Consider the following 22,836-nt stretch of genomic DNA (forward strand, 5'->3'; position numbering starts at 1 on the left):
ACAGGTGTACAGACAATGGCAGTCATTTTCTTTTAGATTCTAGTCTGACACACTCATTTTACCTTTGTGCTCTGACATTTTAACTCCAGGATCTCCATCTGTTCCTCCTCCTCCTTACTGGCTAAAAAGCATCTAGCTTTCATTAACATATCTGTCTGACCTGAATTCTTCCCAACACCTGTCTGCCTTTCTCAGCTCCAAATCTAAATAACTCCCAATTACTGCTCTCTGAAAAGTTGCACCCTGGATAAATGAGAAGTCACACAAATTTGACAGGCAACAGAAAGAAGCAAAATCTTACAGATCTGTCATTTAAAACAAATGCAATTCTACTTTTTCAAAATTAGATGTTTGATGAACATATTTTTATTTCTTCCCCCTCAACCTCAAACCTTTACGTTCACCTCCTCAAGCCCAAACAGCATTTTAAAATATTTACTTAAGAAAAAACTATACAGGTCAGCAGAAAATAGGCAGGGTGACTTTATATATGAATTCATAACATGAAGAAAAATTGCCATTTGAAACGAAATAGTTGAGATAAGCATTAAAAAATATTTTGACTTGACCAATTTATATAAAAAGTAATGTCTATGTTGGCATTAGGTCATCAGCTTTCTACCCTTGGAAACATCATGTGAGTGGCTTTACCCCTTCAGTTCTTTCATCTGCAGATGCTGTACTCTTTTTCCTCCCTCCCTATTTGGTAGAACTTCAAGCTGTCAGAGGTTCTGGTTACAGACAGTTACCCTGAGTAACACAGCTGCGACCAGCATGTTTTCTGAAACATAAAGAAAACATAGTCACAAGTTTTCTTTGATGGAGAATCTGCTAACACAAAGAGAATTTCCAGCCAGACATACTGCATAAAATAGCAGCCCAAAGAGCCTGATTCTGTAAGCACAAAACACTTCCCAACACACCACTAAATATAACATCAAAGCAATAAAAAATTGCATTGAAGTGCTAAGCACTGAGGCAGCAAATACCTCCCTCATGATCAGTACTCTAGCTCTGTATCATCATTTGACAAAGTCTCAAAACTCAGCACATGTTAATGGGTCATAAATACCCAGCTGCTCAGGGACAGCTACTTTGCCTCGTGTGCAAGCTGTTTCTACAAATGCCCACAAAAATGTATGAAGGCCTACAAAAATGCCTGGGAAATACCAGTGCACAAAGCTATTTCCATCTCCACAGAGGACGTGAGGAGGTCAAATTCAAACCATCACCAGAGAGAAGTAGTGGAGAAGTGCCTGACAGTCCTTTGAGGGAGAAGGGAAAGCTCAGCCTAGTCCTGCAAAGATAAACAAGCAGCAAGGAAAAAATGCAGAGGTGAGGTTAAAGATCCTGCTGATCTGCTGAGAGGCTAGCAGCAAGGTGGGGAGGAAAGAAAATGAAAACTTATCTGGGACTCTTCAGGTTCTTTCCGTGATTAGGATCACAGCTCTGCACACACAGCTCCAGATCTGTGCTCTCTCCTCACAGCGTGTGCTTCAGTGGTATGCTGGGGTGTTAAATGCTTTTATTTGAAAGATATCACCCAGAGATATACAAAGAAGTGACAACTTCGATATTCTTAAAACATTCAGAACACAATAGGACAGCACTGATATTGAAATCTAAATTTTAAGCATATTATCTGTATGCAGTCTTCCAGTTTGGTTTAAGAATATTTGAAAGTCTGTATCAGAGGTGCTGACTCATAGGTTTTTGTCATATAATTGATAGTGAATTTTTTTAAATAAATATAATGAACTGGAAAGTAAGACTTCCTACTCTCCTTGCTTTTATAAAACAATCTTTACTAACAGAATCTGCTGCAAGTCAATAGGAAAGACAAATACTAATACATACATCAGGCTTTTTAAAAACCCACTGTTTCCTCAAGTGTTACAGAAGGGAAAAAATTCCATGAAGATTCATGAACATTTCATTCTTCTGAAACTACAAGTGTCAGAGTAAGGAAATTAATTTTTCCCTACCATCTAAGTCAAAATCATTTGCATATCACAACAAATAGTGAATATAACTCTTCCACTGTTAATATCTTTCTGCATCCTCTATAATGGATCATGAGAACATATCAGCTTTGAAAAAAATTCAAGAAATCTATTCTTCTTCTCTTTCTCCATTAGACAATGCAAGCCTGCTTATTAAAACATTGTACTTAAACTCCGTTCAGTAAGTAGCCAGGAGAGAAGAAGCTGAGTTAGCAAATGCCTTAGGTTTAAGAACTAAATACTTGTAATTAAAAGTAGAAAAATAAGTCACATACATTCCTGAAAACTGAGGGGTTTTCAAAAAAAACAACCTCTGAGCTATTCTGCTTGAACATCTTCCTCTCAGACTGATGTTCCTAGCATACAAACACCTCATTCCAAAACATCGGGTTATGTCTCTCATACCAATGCCTTCTGCAACTTTAGCACCACCATACCTCAGGTTGCAGTAAGATGGGATGCAACCAAGAGCAACCTCTAAGAAGAAAAATTGTGCTTGATCAGTCTAAAATAGCTCTGTAAATTCATCAATAAAATAGTGAATAAAGGACAGCCAGATTACATTTGGTGATGCAAGAAGAATTGAGTTTATCCTTGGCCATTGCAACTGGCAAAACAAAATAAAAATAGAAAGAGTAGGCTATTTGGAGATGGCATAACATGAATATGGTTATCCCCACCACAGTTTGATTGTTATGCCTGAGGTATGATAGTCAATTTAGGCAGCTGAATGACTTAAAATGATACCCATTGACAAAAATGTGGACTTTACTCTTTGCTGAATCAAAGAATTGTGAAATTTACTTGAAAACTTATTTGTGTGACTGATGAATGTGTTGGAAAAGGGGACTCTATTCACTCATCCCATAGGAAAAAAGGGACAAATAAAATCAAAAGATTCCTTAGTCGTTCTCAACATTATGAAGAAGCCACAGCAATAACAAACACTGAAGGCAGCAAGTCAGACATTTCATACAGATGGTTACTATGACTGGAATCACACATTCTCAGAGAGCAACACAATGCATAAGGAGCTGACAATAGAGCACCCTACACAACCTGCAGTAAGTACAGGAGCCTTGAAGTTCTCCTAAGTGTAAATTACAAACTAGGTACCAGTAAAGATCTTTAGATGTCAGAGCAGATAAGGCAAAGTGAGACAGCAACAAATATTCCTAGTGCATCCATCCAAAAAGGCCTGGCAAAACAAAAACATTGTCATTTTCCTGTTGCTGCAGGACAGCAAGAAGTAGTACATGGCCAAATTTGCTTCTAAGAGTGTAAATAAATTAACCTTTTTATGGTGTACCCTAGCACTAAAGGTACATTACCTTTAGTTACTAAACAAATCAGCGACTCTGGAATAATTTTGTCCTCCAAAGCGCTCCCCCACATTTAAACATATCTATAGATACAGATAAGTATCCTGTAGCCTGAAAAACACCTCTGTTGATTCAGTAGGTTCAGTCTGATATTTCTCATCTTGCATTTTGGAGCAAAAACACAGGGCTTATTCAAGAATGCTGGTGGGCAGGAAAAAAATACACCTCCTTGACATAAGAGCCAAGCTTTTCATTTCAGCACTCCAGTGAATTTATTCAGCTGAGAACTGGCAAATGCTAAATGCTGTGGCCCTCATAGATATTATTCCTGTATTAACTGTACTACAGTGGAAGTACAGATACTGGCATTAAGAGGGACTAGGCTTGCTCAGGCACCAGACACCATGGAATCTTATCAGCTCACTGCTTTATCTAAGGCAATTAGCTTTGTTGAGAGGCAAAGTTTATTAGCTCAAAGTAATGCTGTGCTTACAACACCAAATTGCTTCTAAGACTTCACATGTTACATCTGCAGAGAACTGATGAGCTGCATAAATATAAATCTACTCAGGAAGCACAATGCTACAAGATTCAGGCTGACCTCAGAGGGTACTCACAATTATAACTATCTTCAAAGTAACCACGCACCAAGAATGCAAAGAGGCTGACAACAAGACAAAAAAAAATGGAGTTGGCTTCAGACTAACGAAATGGCAAGGAGCCATCTGCAGACAGTATACACAGAAAAAAACCTCTCTTTTTTTCAGTTTTATTTTTCTGGCAGCAAAGTCATTATATGCATATACACACATACAACCCAGTAGGCACAGATTACAATTGCTAAATATTCAAACCTGATATATAGTTAATGTTTGCACCTTTTTAAAGCATTTGCAGGTTTTTCTGTCCTCTAAAAGTTAAGAGGAATGCGTGACTTTTTTCTTCTCTAATCCATGATTTCTACCAATCAGTGGCATTCAAAGGTGACTGAGGAGACTCGAGGTATTTCTTGTAACCATGAATGCTAGGCTCTATTAATGACAAGGCCTTTCATTGATTTCCTGTAGCTTACTAAATAACACAGAATGAATATATTGCATGAGGCTTTGAATCTTTGCTGCTGTTGTGTGCAAAGTGTCTAAAAGAGCAGATGTTAAGAGAAATAATGAAAAGGCGTCAAGAGTTCTCACTCTCTTCCCGTGTCAGCTAGTTGCCAATCCTTACTCCAAATAAATATATTTTACATACATACAAAGGAAAAACAGATTATATCCTTTTAATTATCTTTTTTTTTTTCTATTATTGAATAAGAATTGTAACTAACGAACATTTCCTTGATGCCTCATGCTGCATTCTACAGACTGGAGGGTGAGGTGGCACTACCTGTGAGGTCAGCAGAGAAGGGCTACAAGCACTTCTTGAGCTTTGCTAAGCCATACAGGATTTAATGCCTTATGTTGCCCACAAAACAGTTTTTGAATTACTGCAATGAGTACCTTTTTATAGCCCAGATTTAGATTAAAGATGTGTTAGGTGGCTCAGAGGGTTAAATAAATAAATGAATCTTGTTCACTGCACCAATATATATGTCTTTATATTTATATATATATATATATAAGAGTGCTTGTCACACCACTCTTCTTGTTTCTTTTCCTCAACCTTCAGCTGCTCTGTGACTTTTTTTGGGCTTCAGATATCCTCCTGCTTCTGAAGGTGGAACACGTAACCTTGGAAATAAAGCCTAAGGACAAAGGAGCCCCACATCTTAGTGTATTTCTGCAGCTTTCTTTAAAATATATGTAAAGCAGGAAGGAAAAGCAGACACCTTCATGTTTTCAAAAGCATCACACCTGACCCAAACCATCCAGCAGAAATAATTTTCACTCTGGTTAAAGTCAAAGATCTTAAAGTCAAGAAAATAGAAATGGAACATTTCTTCCATGCAAGAACACTGAAAGCATTTTTGCTACTACTCTGATTATTCTCCGTTTTTAAAAAATGCTGCTATTGGCCACGCCATATTTAAATTGTAATTCACAGCATCCTGCCTACTAAAATTTTTTTGTCACATATCTGTACTAGTTCAAAAATATCAGATCTGGAAAGAAGGTATGCAATACATGACTTGTGCTACTGCAGACACAGGGCAGCTGCCACAATTCCAGTCTGTTGTAGAGGGCTTTGGCTGCATTTATATTGCATTATTACCTTCTGTCATGAGAATCTGGTTGAATATCTTACCCAAGCTCTAACACATCTTCAGTTGCTCCCCAAAGAACAACCTTAACAACCCATTCCACAACATCTGTCAGCCTCACAGACTGGAATGACCATGTTTTCAACACTCAGCGTTGCTATTACATCTGCTAGAAACAGCTGTCTGGACTGAAAGCCATTGCTTGTTTTCTGAAGAGCACCTTAGGACTTTGCAAATCTTCTCAAGAGAGCAGAAGACTACTGATGATGATGAACATCCACCCCCCTGGCCATTACAAAGTTTTCCTCCCATTGCCAGTATCCTAGTGTACAAACTAGTGAGAGATTTCCTAAACAGTCTGTCAGCATAACCTCTGCAGATAAAACACACACAGGAGCATGTGACAAACAAAAAGAGTTTGCATATACAAAAAATCTTGAACGCAAAATCCTATTCCTGCAATACCAGACAAAAAAACTTATCCTTCTCCTACCCAGGGAACACCTGTGTAAGTAAAGCAATTTCCTGTGCTAGGTTTTTGGCTGCTCTTTGAATGCAAGTTGTATTATATAAAGACTTGAGGAGTAGACACAGCAGATATTCCCACATCCACCCATGATATGGGTTAAGCTAATAAGGAAAACACAAAACCAAGCTGCAGGATTGGTACAGCATGGGATGTATCAGCTTCATCAGGAAGCCAAGTCAGTGCTTAATACAAGCATAAACAAACCTGGTTAATAAGAAAGCACCATGATAGCAATTCCAGCAGAAAAAAAAAATCTTTTGGCCTAGCTACTTTCATTTTCACTTTGTTCTCTTCAAAAGACAAGATTGTTTTAGATATTTTTCCTGAGTAAAAAACCAGTTCAAAGTTTACTGAAAGACTCCAGGAAAAATTTCAAGAGTGCTGCTATTTTTCACTGATCCCCACTGTTAGCAGTAGATACATGAATTACCAATTTACTGAACCCCACATTCTGGCTAGGATGTCCCAAATTCCAAAGCACTAGCATAAAAGTGAATGTTAATGTTACCTTAACAATTTATTCTAAAAAACCAATGTTGTACATGTGCCAATGGCTCATCTCTCAAGCGATAAGGTAGAAAGAAGTAAAATCTGTAATTCACTCTATAAAGCAAACGTTCTTAAATTTGGTAGAGTAGGAGTAGGGGGTTTTTCTGAACAGTCAATAGAACTAACAACTGGGTGAATTTTCTTGACAATATTCAGAGAATACCAAAATCCCAAAGTGAGGAACTTCGTTTCAGCAGGAAACCATGAATATATTGACAAAAGTTATCTCCTTTTGGTGGGGGTGAAGGGGTAAATATACTTTTGATATTTTTTTTAGAACCATTTGTTTTAATCCTTTTGAGAACTGATCACACAATGAAGGGCTCCCACGACCTGAGAGCTAAGCCGACGTGTTCTCTGACTTCCAACAGAACATAAGATCTGCTAAGAATAATAGACAAAGTAAACCAGTCTCCTGATGCCAATAGTAGAAGGCCGAAACACAAATCATTCCCTTGGAAAATCAATAAAGATAGAAAATATAACAGTTATTCCAGGAAATGGCATGACAGCTATGGATGGTATACCCTCCTCCAGGCTTTGAGAAACATCTCGTGCCCTGGCAAGCAGTCAAGGGTATGGCAAGATACACAGCTGCTAAAATGAGGTTATGGATACAGAGCAAATCAGCACAATGAGGGTATAACTCAGCATAATGAGGGTATAACTGCTGAGTCCACTGGCACAGAGAACTCCACACCCAGCCTCACCCACTGGAGCTGCATTTCTGTTGCTGTAGGATGAACTTCACAATATGTCTGCCTCTGCTCAGCTCCAAGAGCCAAGAGGTAAGGCAAATCCCTCATCTTCAGTTAAAATTCTCTGGAGCTGGCACTATTCACATTCCCAGGAGAGCAACTTCCCAACTTTCTGAGCCTCACACTCACTCCACACAAGCTTAGGAAAACTTGAAATAATTCATAATGCTGCCTTCGAGACTTGAGAGAGAAGACAGCTAGACAAGGAGGACAGAAACATGTATGCTGTCATCTACAAAAGCTTTAAGCCATTCTTTAATAAAGAAATATGTAATAGCACTTCTTGATCTTAATTAGGTCTAGCCATCACACAGAAAGGGAAAAAGACAGACCCGTATTGGCCTTGGGAATTTGCAGGAACATTAAGTTGGAAACATTACCTGCACATGCAACAGCAGTCAGCCCACACCTCTCAAGCATCTTGTAATGCATGTGCATGACACCAACCAGTAACTTCTCAGAGACACTAGGTTCAATTTGCTCAAAATTACAATATCAAGATTCACACATTAACAAGAAGCTTTTATTTCCTTCTGTTTGAAATAATTATATAAACAGCACCAAACTTTACACTGATTAATAAATGTTCCAAGCCACAAAGGAGATACATTTCATGATTCAAAAAAGGGAACAAAAAGGCAAATAAGAAGAACCTGATGTTAAAAATCTTGTGATTTCAGCCCAGTCTATTGAACTCAAGGCTTTCAAATACTTATAGCCACCAACACTATGTTGACAGAAGTTTCCATCATAATTGTCACTAAGTTCTTATTGTTTCCAAAGACAAAACTTTACAACAAACTGCTGATATTCAAAGATCCCCAGAAATGGCTAAAACCCATCTTCCCACAGTAATCTCCAGAGCAGTAAAACCCATTTCCACCTTAAAAAAAGACAGTTTGCATCACAGATGCATGTTTTTAGATACACTGACAATCACATCACACCAGTAGTATTGCATGGCTTATCTGAGAAAGCTTGAGATGAGCCATGGGACTAAAGCTCAAAACAATCCTCCAAGACCATCTCAGAAGGGAGGGAGGGACTAGGGTGGCACACCTACGCTGCAGTTCATGCACAACTGACTCAGCTTTTAAAGTACTCCAGTTAGCTACCTCAGGGGCATCCATCTTGCACAGCTTCCCCCGAATTAGCCACATCCCAAGAAAGTCCAGAGCCTTAGTCATGTTAGGGCACCATGGACTACTTACATCATACAAAAAAACCCTGATGAATTCTGTCTTCATACATCCATCTATTTAGGAGAGCACAACAATCCCATCTCTATTCTGTTACTCTGCTCTCTTGTACAAGCTCTTTGTAGCAAAGCCCCACTTCACAGAATTAGGATTATTTCCTCCCTTACCACAGACTTGTCAAACAGAGTTTGGGGGAGGTCTCCTAGTGCACTCAGAGTTTCTTAAACACACCTCAGTCCACCTTTACCCATTAAACTTAACCTTTCTGCACATTTTTTCTTTCAGATGGGCTCAATATCAAGCAGAATAGAGCAGTGGAAAAAGCATACACGTTATGAAATTTTGCAAAGCCTGAAAAGCTCCAGTTTATGGAGGAACTTAACAGAAGCTCATCTGAGTAATATAAATCACAGAAGCTTTCACTAGCAAAATCACTGGAATTAGTTGATTGCTTATTTGGTTGGGGATTTTTTAATCCTTCAATAGATTCCTGAGAGGAAACCATACCAAGTGGGGACACGAGACACAGAGTTGGTAAATATTGTAACAATTAACTTTGCATTTATTTGATTACTTGTGGTGTCTTTTATCCTGTGGGTACAGAGAAAACGGCAAAGGGTAAAGCACGGCTCATTTGCTTCTTCTCATTGCCCTTCATAACCTCCTCTCTCTCTCTGTTGAAGGCTGCTGAGCTACTGTCCCAGATGCCACAGTGATGTGGTTCAATACCTGGCATAAACAAGGGGTGTGCAGGCAGTGTTCTGCAGCAGCATCACCAGAGCTCTCTGCTCCCATCTCTCCCCACAGGCTAGCAATGCATCAGTCCTCTAACCTACATTGTTTTTTCTGGTCTACCAGTTTGTCTGCTGCCTTGCTTCCTCTAGGCATTAGAACAACACAGGACTTCTTAAATATTCAGAGACCCAGCAAAAAAAAAAAAAAAAAAAAAAAAAAAAAAGTCTGGAAGCTTACCCAAGCCTAATCCCCTGCCTCAGGGAAGACCACTAGACACAAACCATCCATTACAGTTTTGCCTCATCTCCTCTTATCAACCTCCAATGAGGCAGTCACACCTTTCCTAGGCAACCTAATCCACCACTGAGCTCTCTTTGTGGTTACTTTTCTCACCTAAACTTAGAAAAAATCTCTTGTGCTACAATGTGATCTCATTATTTCTTGAAATGCCCAGCACAAACAGAGAAAAAACAGTTCCTTCTTCTTATCGTCATTTTCATATGCCAGTCTCGTGATTAAACATGGTCTTGAGAGGAAAATCTCTCAGGTCTCATTTGCTGAACATGCCCTGGATTCTCCATGTTTTTCTTTGGGTTCAGAGTCCCAAACATGATATCACACAAAACAGAAAATGTAACAACCATAACTGTTAGGTCTAGTCATGCCTTCCATATACCCTTCCTATCTCTGATTCCGCTTACCAGTAAGAACATCATGGTTTGGAAGCAGTCATGAAAACACACACTTCTTTTAAAAAAGCCTGATCTTGCCATGGGAAATCTGAAGGAAGAAAAAGCAGGTTAAAGGATAAGTTCTATATTACACCATCAAAGTTCAGAGACTGAAAAAGCAGAGCTTAAACACACAGGAAATTAGTGCCACTATCTTCTTGTTCTTCAACAGCTGCAAACAGTCAGACCACTGAGCCTCTTAACTCTACATTTCAGCCTGCTCCCTTGCTATACAAACCAAGAATATTGCTTGTGCTTCTCTTGCTACTTCTAAAAACAAAGCAGCCTAGTTGTGAAAACCCAGTGCCAAGTCCCACCATGTCTTCTTGAGCATGGTCAAAACCAGTGAAGTGACTTGATATGGACAGTTCCCAGTTTCTTAGCTTCTCCCAGCTTGCTGTCAATTGCTGGCAGCAGTGAAGTAACAAGTGGAACAGGCACCTTAAGTTAAAAGGGCGGGAGACCATTTATCACTTCTGGAACATCAAGGTTATGTGCTTGGGCAAACAAAGAGTCTCCCGAATGTTTTGCCTGTTCTGTACCTCCTGATCAACAGCACTGTACAGCAGCAGTGCCCAAAAGAACATCATCCAAAACTAACGTCCTACCTTAGAGAAGGAGAAAGAACATCTTGCAGATAATAAGGAATAATACCTGTGTTGTCATCTTATTGCAAAAGCGCCATGCCTTCTTGATGATTTCTTATTGGCAGCTTCTCCCAGCACTAACTCCTTACAACACAGCCAGCAAACTCCATCTAACTTCTCTACCAGCCAACCTACTCTTTTACAGCACCCATCCTAATTGGACCTAGCTGTGGCCTATTAAGGGCAGGCCTGTTCCCAATTATTGGTAATTAGTGCAGCTGTAACTCCTTAGGGGTGAGATTACCTTCACCACTATCTCTATTCTCCTACATTCCACCCATCCACATACCTGAATAGCTTTAAAGAACTGTAACACGTCCACTTGCAATGCTTTCCCTCAGCCAGGCAGAAGGGCTTCCACCATGCCTTTCCTTTCAGTTGTAGTTTTAGCCTTCATAAAGTAGAATCATAAAATATTCTGAGTTGGAAGGGACACGTCAGGATCATCAGTCCAAGAAGTATCCTGTCTCTACCCCAGGCAGGCTAGGTCACCAATCTCCTCTCATCTTTTCTCAGGTCTGCTAACTACAAGCACCTGCTTCCTCCAGCTGAGCCCCTGATGGCTCCAGAGACAAGTGATGAGCCTCAGGCCAGGCACTACCCAGCCCTCTCAGCTACAATTTGAGAGTTAAGGTTCTCAGACACTGACTTACTGACTGCTCTCCTCCAGGTTTCTGCAAGTCCTGAAAATTAGTAGAAGACCCAGTGGATCTAGGGCTAGTTTGGGAATGTTTGTCCACGCTCAAGAAGAGTCTGTATGAGGACTTTTAGATTAATTTGTATGCCATATATATTCCACTTTAGATCTCATGTTTATTCCTATATATGTGAGCCCCAAACCACCTTTCTTGTCCATCTTGAAGAACAGAAGAACAAATACTTAAGCGAAGAAATACTGCACTTCCACAGATCCATTAAGCAAAAGTGAAAGTATATGAATAATTTAATAACGGACTCAAAGAAAAAAACTACATTTGAAGTGCTTTTCTGTAACCGTAAATTCTTCAGAAACAGAAGAATTTGCTGCCATGTCCCCAGATGAGGGAGTTCAACTTGGTGGCCTGTCCAGACTCCAGGATAATTAGCAACTAGCCACTTCACAGATATCTTCCCAATATTTTCAAGTATCTTTTGCCTTCTTTTTAATTTCCTGTCCTTAACTGTTGTTGTTCACTGTAAAATAGCATTTATGATTTACTCTGGAAGCAACTGACTATCCGTGCTATCAGTGGAATACCTTTATATGTTGCATATTACTATGCATTACTGTTTCCTCCAAAGGAACGTGTGTTAACCAAGACATGAAAAAATGATGCTGGGTTTTGATGTGTCTATGTGTGCCCTATATAGAGACACATGCATATCTGCATGTGTGTGTTTCTACACAGGCAGATAAACTTACACAATGTGTATGTCACAAAACTGTAAATGGGAATAAGCTAGAAAAATTTATCAAGGAAAGAAGTATCAACTCTATGAAACACAGAGCTGATACTGCTATAAACAAAAAGAATATTGGGCCTTAATTTTCTCTGGTAACAAGGGATTTAATAGTCTCTGTTAACAGGCCACAAAATGTGTGTGAACTCTTGTCATGCCACTTAGTCCATGACTCCTACATCATACCCCAAGCAAAGGGCACCACATCAGTTTTAACAAAGCTTCCTGATTTCTGTGTTTTTTCAGTGAAATGACTATAGAGAAAAATCCCTACAGGGTGGAGCTTGGGAGACAGGGCAGGAAGCCTGGCTTGCAGTCCATTTTTCCCCCCAGTCAACAAGCTTAAAGCACTTGCACAGAAGCAACTCTTAGTTGTTTCTGCAGCTGCTGCTCCCTAAAATATTACGGACCTAGAATAAGGTACCATTTACTGTTCAGGGCACGAAATTATGATAAAGCATACTCAGACATTGAGACAAACCCACTGTGGTGAGGAAAGCATTTTGTTCAAGCAGAACAGGACAATATAAACCTCACTGGCTCTCCCAGTACAGTTCTGATTTTTGGATATAAGGTTTGAAAACTTATTTTCTACTTTTCAGCTATTCGTAGTTCACTTGTATGGCAACAGCATGCACTGGCCTTTATTTTGCCATGGGAGAAGACAAGTTGACATTGTTTAAAATAACATTTACCTACACTGTAGGCACTTAAAAGCATGAAAATACACAGCCAGACTGAGCTTTAATGAAGGTAAAGTGGATATGGGATTAAATTTTAAATTATGTTTTAAGTTGAACCCTGTTCAATAAACTCCTCACTGCAGGGAAACTTTTTACATGAGAAACCTTTCAAGATAAGAGGTTTTCAGGACTGGTGCATGAAAAAAATGATACCTAGAACACAGTTTAGTGGGAATCCAAACAATAAAAAAAATTACAAACATCAAGAGGACATTATGCTTCATTTGAGTTGTTGTACGATGAATAAGCTTTCAAGATTTTGAACCACTCAAAGGCTAATTTGATGTCCTTTTGTCTGATAAAAAAAAGAAAATATGTAGTAAAACAGTTAAAAATTCTAAACTGCATAAGCAGGACTTCCTGCAGATTTGACATAACAGAAAAGAGGTTCATTATGTGTGTTTTGTACCTCTAAATCAACATGCCACTCTGAGTATTTTAGACAAGTGAAGTAAGGAAACAAAACATGGAAAAAAGAAATTATAAATACTAATACATATGTTTTGCCTCTTGGATTCTCGTCACTTCCCTTACGGAAGTGATAGACATTGTTCTGGTTTTAACACATCTGTATAAATGAAGTGACATTATGAGCAAAAAAATATCAGTATTGTTAATACATGGGTCAAGTTTCAATGATCTTTTCAATTAAGTTTTAGAAAATGTTTCTCAGTAACTGAAAGATTGTTGGCTCTAAGGTCAATTGTAATGGAGTTTTTAAAGTCAGTCCTCCTTTAGAATTAATCCTAATTTTCACTCACTGAAAAATTATCAGGAAGAAAGACATTTCCAAACACTTAAGTATATTTATTACTCTCATTTCCACCCTGATTATGCAGCTAACTGACTAGAATAAACCAATTCACTGCATATTCTAACAAGGGTGCTGTTATTGGCAATCTACTTCAACAGAATGACCTACGCTGGCAACCTGCCTGCAAACAGCAGGGAAATTCCATAAAAGCCAAAAGATTGCTGTAGCCACCTTTTCAGCACAAGGACACAACCTATGGAAGGTACCAGCCTCAGAATGAGCAGCCTAACATCCAAATCTGTGTGCAACATTCGATCCAGGCTTGGCTTGCCAAACACACACGTGTTCATTTCCTCTCATTCATCAAACACAGTAAGTGCTGACAATGAACACAGAATCATAGAATTGCCTAGGCTGGAAAAGGTTTTTAGGACCCTTCAGTCCAGCTGTTAACCCAGCACTGGCAAGTTCACTTGTAAACCATGTCACCAAGTACCCTGTCTATACTTCCCTGGGCAACCTGTGCCAGAGCTTCGTAACCCTTTCCATGAAGAATGTTCCTAGTATCCTAGCTAAAGCCCCCTTGGCACAACCTGAGGCTATGTTCTCTTGTCCTATCACTTTTTATTTTGGACAAGAGAGTGACCACCTTCTGGGTACAGCCTCCTTTCAGGGAGTTGTAGGGAGCGATAATGTCCCCCTGGGCTTCCTTCTCTCCAGGGTAAACCACCCCAGCTCCATCAGCTGCTCCTCAGCAGACTTGTGCTCCACAGTCTTCACCACATCTGGGCTCCATGCCCTTCACTGAGGTACCTCAATGTCTTTCTTGTATTGAGGGACCCAAAACTGAACACAGAATTCCAGGTGCAGCCTTATCACTGCTAAGTACAGGCCCATGACAAGGGCCCTGGTCCTGACTCTCTCGGATACAGGCCAGGATGCCACTGGCCTTCTTGGACACCTGGGTACATGCTGGCATTTCCCTTTGGATTATGAGGGCTCCATTCTGCTCCCTGTTTCTGTCTTCCATCTCAAGAGGGCTGAGTACCCAGAGAACAGTTGGTCTTATTATTAAAGGTTTATTATTAATGTAAAGAAGGAATTAAATTCCCCAGCTTTTGTCACTGTGTTTCCCACCACATCCATTAAAGGATGGAGATTCTCTTTAGACCTAATTTTGTTGTTGATGTGTTTACAGAAATATTTTTATTGTCTTTTACAGCAGTAGCCAGATTCTTGTTCTAGTAGGGCTTTAGTCCTTCTAATCTTCTCCCTACATTACTTCACAACATCCTTGTATTCCTCCCTGAGTTGCCTGCCCCTTCTTTGAAGAATTATAAACCCCCCTTTCTCCCCTGAGTTCCAGTCAGAAAGAGCACTCAGTTCTTGTCTACTGCAAGAAGTGGACCTTTCTGCCTGGTTGGTTGGCTTGATCTCAGAACCTTCACTGTGTCACAAACAGAGAGGAATTAGTTTGCCTTGCAAGAAAAAAGTAATTAGACAGGTCAGTTCAGAAAACAAAATTATCAAATTCTATTTCAGTAGGATTTGCTTCTTGAGGTAACTATTCCTTTATGATCTGAACTGGCGTGTGCCCTAATGCACTCAAACGAACACACCAGAGAACCAAGAATGAAAACTTCACATTTCTTTACTAGAATGATTCAAAAATACTTGAAATCAGTAACATCTGAAAATGAAGTGAAACAAAATTGCATACATACCGTGCACCTCTAAAATCTCCTACCTTACAATCCAAAGGCTTTTGCTAATTATGCCCTAAGCATAATATCTTTATAAGTCAGCAGAGTAAACAGCTAAATAATTTGTGTTAGCCTAAGCCAAGCCCCCCCAGTCACTGGCAATGTTACACAAGTGAGAGGAGGTAGGAGGGACACTTCTTGAAAACATATTTTGATTCTGGGATTCAACCTCAAACAAAACAGGAAAATGAAAAGCCACTTCAAAATTAGTCTCACAACAAGTGTTCCTGGCAAAAATTGTTCCTACTGTACGTCATGGCAATAGAACCAGGGGAAAATTTTTTGTTTGTTTGTTCCTGTATGAGGTATGAGAGAATAAAATATTACACATTTAATGCACATTATCTATGAAGAATGATTGTTAGAGAAAGCATTAATCAGATCTCTCTCCAGTCACATCCAGGCTATGAAGTGTTTTTTGCAGTTATCATATATTTAAAAGCCAGGCAATTCAATAGAACTTTCAAAATTTTAAGTTTGCTGTACTTCATGTTGCATAATTACAAACTGGTATAACTGGTATGTGAGTGCTACAATCAGAAATGTTGTATTCATGATCAGCAGCATTATAAGGTAACTGAAACACAAAAACCAGACAGATTCAGAGATTTTGTAGATGGAAAGGGACTGCAAAAACATGTAGTTTAATCCTAGTTTAATCATGCACAAAAATCAAGGTATTTTAGGGCATTAAACTACCACAGTTTGACAACATGATTGAAAGGCAATACACATTCCACTCTAAATAAAGCAGCAGATACTTGCAGAACTTACTAAATTATAAATAAAAGCCACAATAAACTGAAAGTAAAATAAGAGATGGTGTCTGAGTCACCAAGAAAGCCACCTCCTTAAACTAATGGATTTTATTAGAGGTCATCAAAGTGAGTGAAGCAGAAAGCAATTCAAAAATTGATAAAAATAAATAAGGAATCCAGAGTAAATAGTGACAGTACCCAGCTTCAATACAATCATCATTGCTTTCATGTGTGAAACAACTCATTCACAAAAGCAAAAACTGAAAAAAAAAATTGAAACTATTGGTAAACTTTTTTATGCCTTAATCAGAACAGTGTTTTGGAGCCAGAGATGCAAAAGGATGGAAAAAAACTTTGGGATTACAATTACAGGAGCAAAATCTACATTGGCCCCATTTATTCACAAACACTACATGCAGCCCATGTGTTGTTCTGAAGATTTGCTGCCATCTAGAAACGGAGCTTCATCTATGCAATCACTACTTAGCTGGTCAAAGACTTTGATTTCCAAGCAAATCAATCCATCTCCTTTTATTAGTCCTAATGTCTTTAGTCAATAAAGTTGAAATGTTCAACATATTTTTAAAAAAACTAAGCCAAATAAATTTAGGTATAAGTTAAATTCATCTAGAATAGCATGCCAGTAACAATCCCTAAGCTGTCCACAATGTTCATAACTGACTCACTTGCTTGAGTGTGTCTTGCCACCACTGTATGATTTTGTTGCAGCTCCTCATATTTCAGAGGATCTTGTACACCCCTGCTCAGGCTCACAGTTTTCTTGGATGCTAACTGCTGAAATATTACCCAACTCACAGGTGCAATTTCAAAGTGAAATAGTACTTATTTCTTAGGTAACCATCACCCATAAGAAACATAGAAAGGAATGTCTGTATAGAAAGTAGCTCCAAAGCCCCTCAAAGGCAAGTAAATAACCCAATGGATTAGCACAGTCTTACTTTTTTTTGTTTGTTTTTTTTTTTTCCTTGAGAGAAAATCTCAGATTGTACACTAGCAGTAGGGGTTTCAGCACAACACAAAAAAAATAGCACAGTGGGTCTTTTTGAGGGAATGGACTGGGTTTGTTCTCTGCTGCCAAAGCAGAGTGCAAATTCCAGTGCAACTATTTTTTATTTGTGGTGTTTTCTGGGGGTTAGAAACAGGTTTTAATGTTTATTAAGCAATGAAGAATGACATTATTTGGAGACAGCACTGTGACATAAATCAGCCCAGTTTATGATCTAGAAGCCAGGCTGTTCCAAACCAGAAATTATCTCTGTTCTTGGTCACAGCTGTGAGAGTCTTACGAGCACAGCACTTCGCTCTGATAGGCCTTTTCTCTAACCCATCCTTACTGGAAGGCGATGGTAAGTTTCTTCAGAAACAAGAAGTAACTGCATTCAGTTTCTTCTGAGGCAGAGAGATTCAGTCCATCTAACACAGGCAGCTAAAGGACATGTAGGTATGAGCTCTTTCCAAGCCACACCTTAAAGTCAAAGTAGATAAAAAGGCATCTAAAGAAGGTAGGTAATTTCATCCTGAAACTACTTTCTAAAGCAGGTTAGAGGAACACCTCTCTGGAGCTGCCGGTTTTTCTCCAATGACAGTAAATGCAGGCTAGGGTAGTTAGTGGCTTTATTGCCATGTAGTTTTCAGCTATCTAAAGGCAGAAGACATAAACAGTAAGTGTCTGAAAGAAAGGCATAAGACTTCTGAGAACAACCACTGAACCACCTTACTTTGTGAAGATCAGACAGTGATGGCACCACCCAGAAACAAAGACCCTGAACAGAAGGATTCTTCCTGTGCTACTACTTCACAGCATCTCAAAAGATTTCCCTCAAAAGGTTTCCATCAAAAGATTTCCATTTTCTTCCAAAAGATTTCCATCTTCCAACTATTTTTTTCCAGCTCTGCTTCAAGGTCTCCACTATGATGATAGCAGCCAGTTGCTCAAAGCAAATTACATTGATCTTATCATGATGAAAGTCAATTTTTGTAAGGCTGTTTCTTTTAAAATGTTTTCACATAAAGTGCTTCAGAGTCCAGGTGAAGGAAGAAAAATAGAATAAGAATGCTCAGCTGAAAACATTCAAGCAATGTCTAGTGCTTTAAATAGAAATTTCAACAGTTAGGAAGACTGCTCTTTAACCCTATCACTAGAATGTTTTTTCTTATTCATTAGAGCACAAGTCCAAGTATGCCTTAGTCTCAAAGGGAAGATTTGTAAGGAAATAAAATCCTTAACTTGCATGTTGCTATAAAGATTTTTTTCTCTATATTTTTATCTTTATAATGTCCTCTAATGAGTTTCAAAATACTTCAAAACCAGTAACAGACATAAGGAATGTGCGACATTCAGTATTGTATATAACTCCTTCGAAATGTTTCTTTTCCTGTTGGTCCTCCACAGCCCATTCATGAGTTACTTAAGTTCGTATCACTTGATCTGCTTAACCGTACACTGTCCTTCCTCTGCCAACTGCAACCCACATGAGACCTAAAACAGACACGAGTTCAATTTCAGAGAAAACGAGTTCAAAACCAAACGAGTTCAATTTCAGAGAAACAGAGCAGGGCATCTGATGTTAATAGGGAATCTTGGGATCAAACTATTTCTAGCTTTACCACAATGTTTTAATGAGATTAAGCAGGCCTCTGACAATGTCTACTGCATTTTCTCTACCTAGAAAATTTTGTCTTCTACCTGTACCACTCACATTCTTCAGTGAAACAAATTAAGTAACAAGGCTGATTAAATAGTATATCCAACCCTCATGATGGGTTTTGAGTATTTTTTAATCATCCTCCCTATTAGCTTCAGTATGTGGCTATTACCTGAGAATCATATTTCACTTCAGCACCTACAGAACCTGGAAAATATGGTTTTAAAGCTTGTACATGTTTGTGAATATAAAAATTTTTCATAAACCTTAAGAAACTGGTTCGATTTTTTGATAGGCTTGCAGCAAAAAATAAAGTGAGTTGTCTAAAATCTCATCACAAATCTGTGCAAAAGTCCCAAAGGCATCTTACCAGTGCTCTAAAAGGCAAACTGCTCCAAGGGAGGGAACTCAGTCTGAATAGTAGCAAGAGGTTCAAATCCCAGACAAAGGATCAACAGAAAGAGAAGACTCTGTATTGGATGTGGTTTAGGAAGAAAATTTCGAAAAAATGATGGTAGCCCTGGGTCTCTCCATCACAACATGCTTGTTGAAAATTTGTGACACTGACTTTCCCAGTGCCATACCACACACTGAAGTAGTTTCACAACAAAATTAAGAGGACTCACAACAGCTCTCCTCACAGGCACCTGGATCAATTTATAATTGCCACTTCAAAGAGCATACATTAGGACACCACAATTATTATGGCTATAACCAGGCAAGAAAAAAAAAAAAATTGAAAAAGCTAAAGCAAATTAGGCATAATATTGCTAAGCTGTTCCACCAATAGCAAATGCTTCCCACAGGAATCCATGAGAACTGACTGACAGTATTTCTTCAAAAATTCCCTTTTCATCCTTGTTTTCTTTTCCACTTTCTGTGAAAAGGGACTTTTAAGAAACAACTTTAAAAATCCCAAACTAATAGACTGAAGATATTCAACCACTTATTATCTATTATGCATTTCTACAGTGATGCAAAAGCATTTTGTTCTACGTTTAAATAGCTAAACACAGAAATGTGAAAACAGATCTTCAGAGTCCCACATCTTCCTTTTACTTGCAGTTCTACAGTGACCAGCAAGCACTGCCTATAAAAAATGCCTCCAATGTCCACTACCTTTTGAGAGGCAGAATGAACACTCAAGAGAGCTGGAAAGAAGTACCAAGACCTAAAGAGAAGACCACGGTTTGAGCATCAGGAAGATATGTCCTTCACAGCTGTAAGCAGTCAGCTGAGCGTGTATTTGCCACTGGTTACATGCGCTCTTAAGCAGAATTTTGCAGGTCTTGATCCCCTGATCAGGAAACAAAGAAAGTTATGTTTCATTAGATCTATTTAATCTCAGAAATTGCTTTTTTTTAGTAAAGTGAAGGCACAGGCCACAAAATACATCCATGAGGGACTGGCAGCCTATGTGCTTTTACATAGGAGAAAAAATGTAGCAGCACCAACTATTCATGGTGCAATTTTACAGACACTGCATAAAAATCTCAAAGTCCTTTTTGCCATGACAAAAGAGTAATTCTTTTGCAAGAGAGCAGGAATCAACCCTTGCCTTCAAGCAGGGATTATTGCTGCTGGTTGGCAGAATGGGGCACTTCATTAGGTCCTGGCATTCCAAAGCAATTGTATAATAGAACCTTAAGGCAGACGCTTTAGAACATTTAAGTCCCATTTAGAGATTGTTTCTTTTACAGCTAACTTGGCAAGTTCTGCTCATCTCTCTATGATACAGCAAGCTTTCTGGAGCACTTAACTGATCCAAAAGCCCTGGAACTCAAACCTGCTACAAGCATGTTTTAAAGTTTTAAATGGCTATTTGTTGTAATAATTTTGACAATAATTGCAAAACAGCTGTGTCAAAACAGTAGTGTCAAAACAGCTACTGAGACCAGCCAACATCATCCCCCAGTATACATTATCCTTTCATTAATGGAAAAAAGCCAGGGGGTTAGGGACTGGGAAATGAAATTAAATCTTTTACCATTTCTTCACTGAATGGTTTCTCAAGTGATCAGCTGAGTGAAGCAAATAAAAAAATAACCGAACCAACTTTTCCAAAAAAGCAGATGACAGAAATGGAGACAGTGCTCTGAGGAAATATAAAAATTCTTCCTCAATGCAATTACTGGTGTCAGATAAGGTTGCTGAGGGTACATTCTACTGAACATAATAAGAATGGATTTCCAGCAATTATGCAGCATATTTGACTGTAGATGTCAAAGGTATCAAGCTGATAAAAAAGTCACTCAGAAGATGGTTCCTCCTAAAACATCCTAAAACATTACTTTTAAATCAATCCACATTGAGGCAAGCCCTTTTAAACACCATGACTGAGCCCACAAAAACTCCAAACAGCCAAACTGACCCAAAACTACAGCAGCCCCAGAAGGACCAGCCCTGTTCTACCCCAGGCTGAGGAACATGCATGCCCCTAACAAACTAATGCCAGGACTTCAGTTTTCAGGGTCTCTGCTTAGAAGTTAATCTGACTGAAAATTTAAATATTAATTTTTTGTTTGGCTTGGAGTTTTTTGGTATAGCTAATTCTTCAGCAACATCTACTCTCTTTTGCAGGCAGTATTACTGCTAGCTGAGTTTCACTGACAGCCAGACAGGAAACTCCACTGGATTCCAGAAGAACCAAATAAGGTGTTACCCATACCTGCTAGAACTTCATGACTGCTAAGGCGAAGGGTGGGAATGGGCACTTACCTTTGGCTGAGATGAATTTTACTCTGGAAATTGCCTTTTATTTCCATTTGCTATAAAAAGATGAGAATGAGCCGCTCAAAGGTACTTGTTTAACTTTGAAAACGTGCTTTCTCTAGTTTGGCAAATGAACAGACACTGGGATGATATGCTTCTTTTCTCACAGAATTCTGCTTTGTTCTGCTTCCCAGTTACATTTCAAATACTTTCTGGTTGGATCTATCTGTCCCTGTCTTTATTAGGTGCCCACATTGGGCAAAAGTTAAACATCTGAACAATTAAAGTCAGATATGCAAGTCTAAGATGCTCACCATCCAACTCCTTTTACAGAAAATAAAAAGTCTTTACTAAGAGAAAAAAAAAATCAAAATTTATTCAAGCAACAACATGTTTCTTAAAACAAAGGTTGACATAATGCCAAAAATACCCAAAAGTAAAAGATCAAAGTTACTACTTGGTTCTGATATATAGGAATCAAAAGTGCTGTCTCTGGAGGCTGAGAAGGAAAGTCCACACATGCAAATTGTGTTGTAGGTGTTTGGTGGCAATTTTTTAAGGGATGAATGTAGAAGATTAAATGTTTAATAGATTGGGGGGTGTATTAATGCTAAAGTAATAAAAAAATTGCAGCAAAAATACTCCCCCTAGCTATGAAAAGTGAAATCAAAGGGAATTTGACTTGTTAGCCAGATTATGCCTGAGCAAGGTCAGATGAAAACAAGCTGTGTTGAAAGGAATGGTAGATTCACACAGCTCAAGCACAGGTCAGGCAGTTAAACAACTGGAAATTATCAGTGAAATTTTCAAGAGCACTTTTGAAGCAGACACGGGTTCTTCAGTCGTTTGCATACTCTCATGGCCTGAATATGGTGCAGCAGCTTTACCTAGAGACAGGAGAAGCACAAGCCAAAGATTATTTGGTACAATAAAGACAATACACAAGCCAGCCTAATGTTTCTTTAGAGCAGGCAGGTTTTTGTGAGGTGTACTTAAGGAATTGTTGCAGGACATGACCTAGTATGGGAGAGTTTTCAGTGTACCCTCTCCAAGTATTCCAATGCAAACTGCAGGGACGTTTTTAATGTGTTCTGTTGACACGGCAAAGGAAAGAAAAACCCCAGAGAACTGAAACTGAGTAAGTGTGAGTCTGCAGAAAACAACAGAATAAATCACAGAATCTCCTCCTACAACCTGGAAAATCTCTATGAAACCAAACTGCTGATGACTGGAAATAAGAGCAGCATATTTATTGTGAGTCTGTAGTGCTGCATTGTTTAGCAAAGACACAGAACCACTGGAAGATGAAGGGAATCCTGACAGCCAGAGG

This window comes from Onychostruthus taczanowskii, unplaced genomic scaffold, assembly GCF_017590055.1.
Source record: "Onychostruthus taczanowskii isolate IOZ18803 unplaced genomic scaffold, ASM1759005v1 scaffold29, whole genome shotgun sequence".
Taxonomy (NCBI): Eukaryota; Metazoa; Chordata; class Aves; order Passeriformes; family Passeridae; genus Onychostruthus; species Onychostruthus taczanowskii.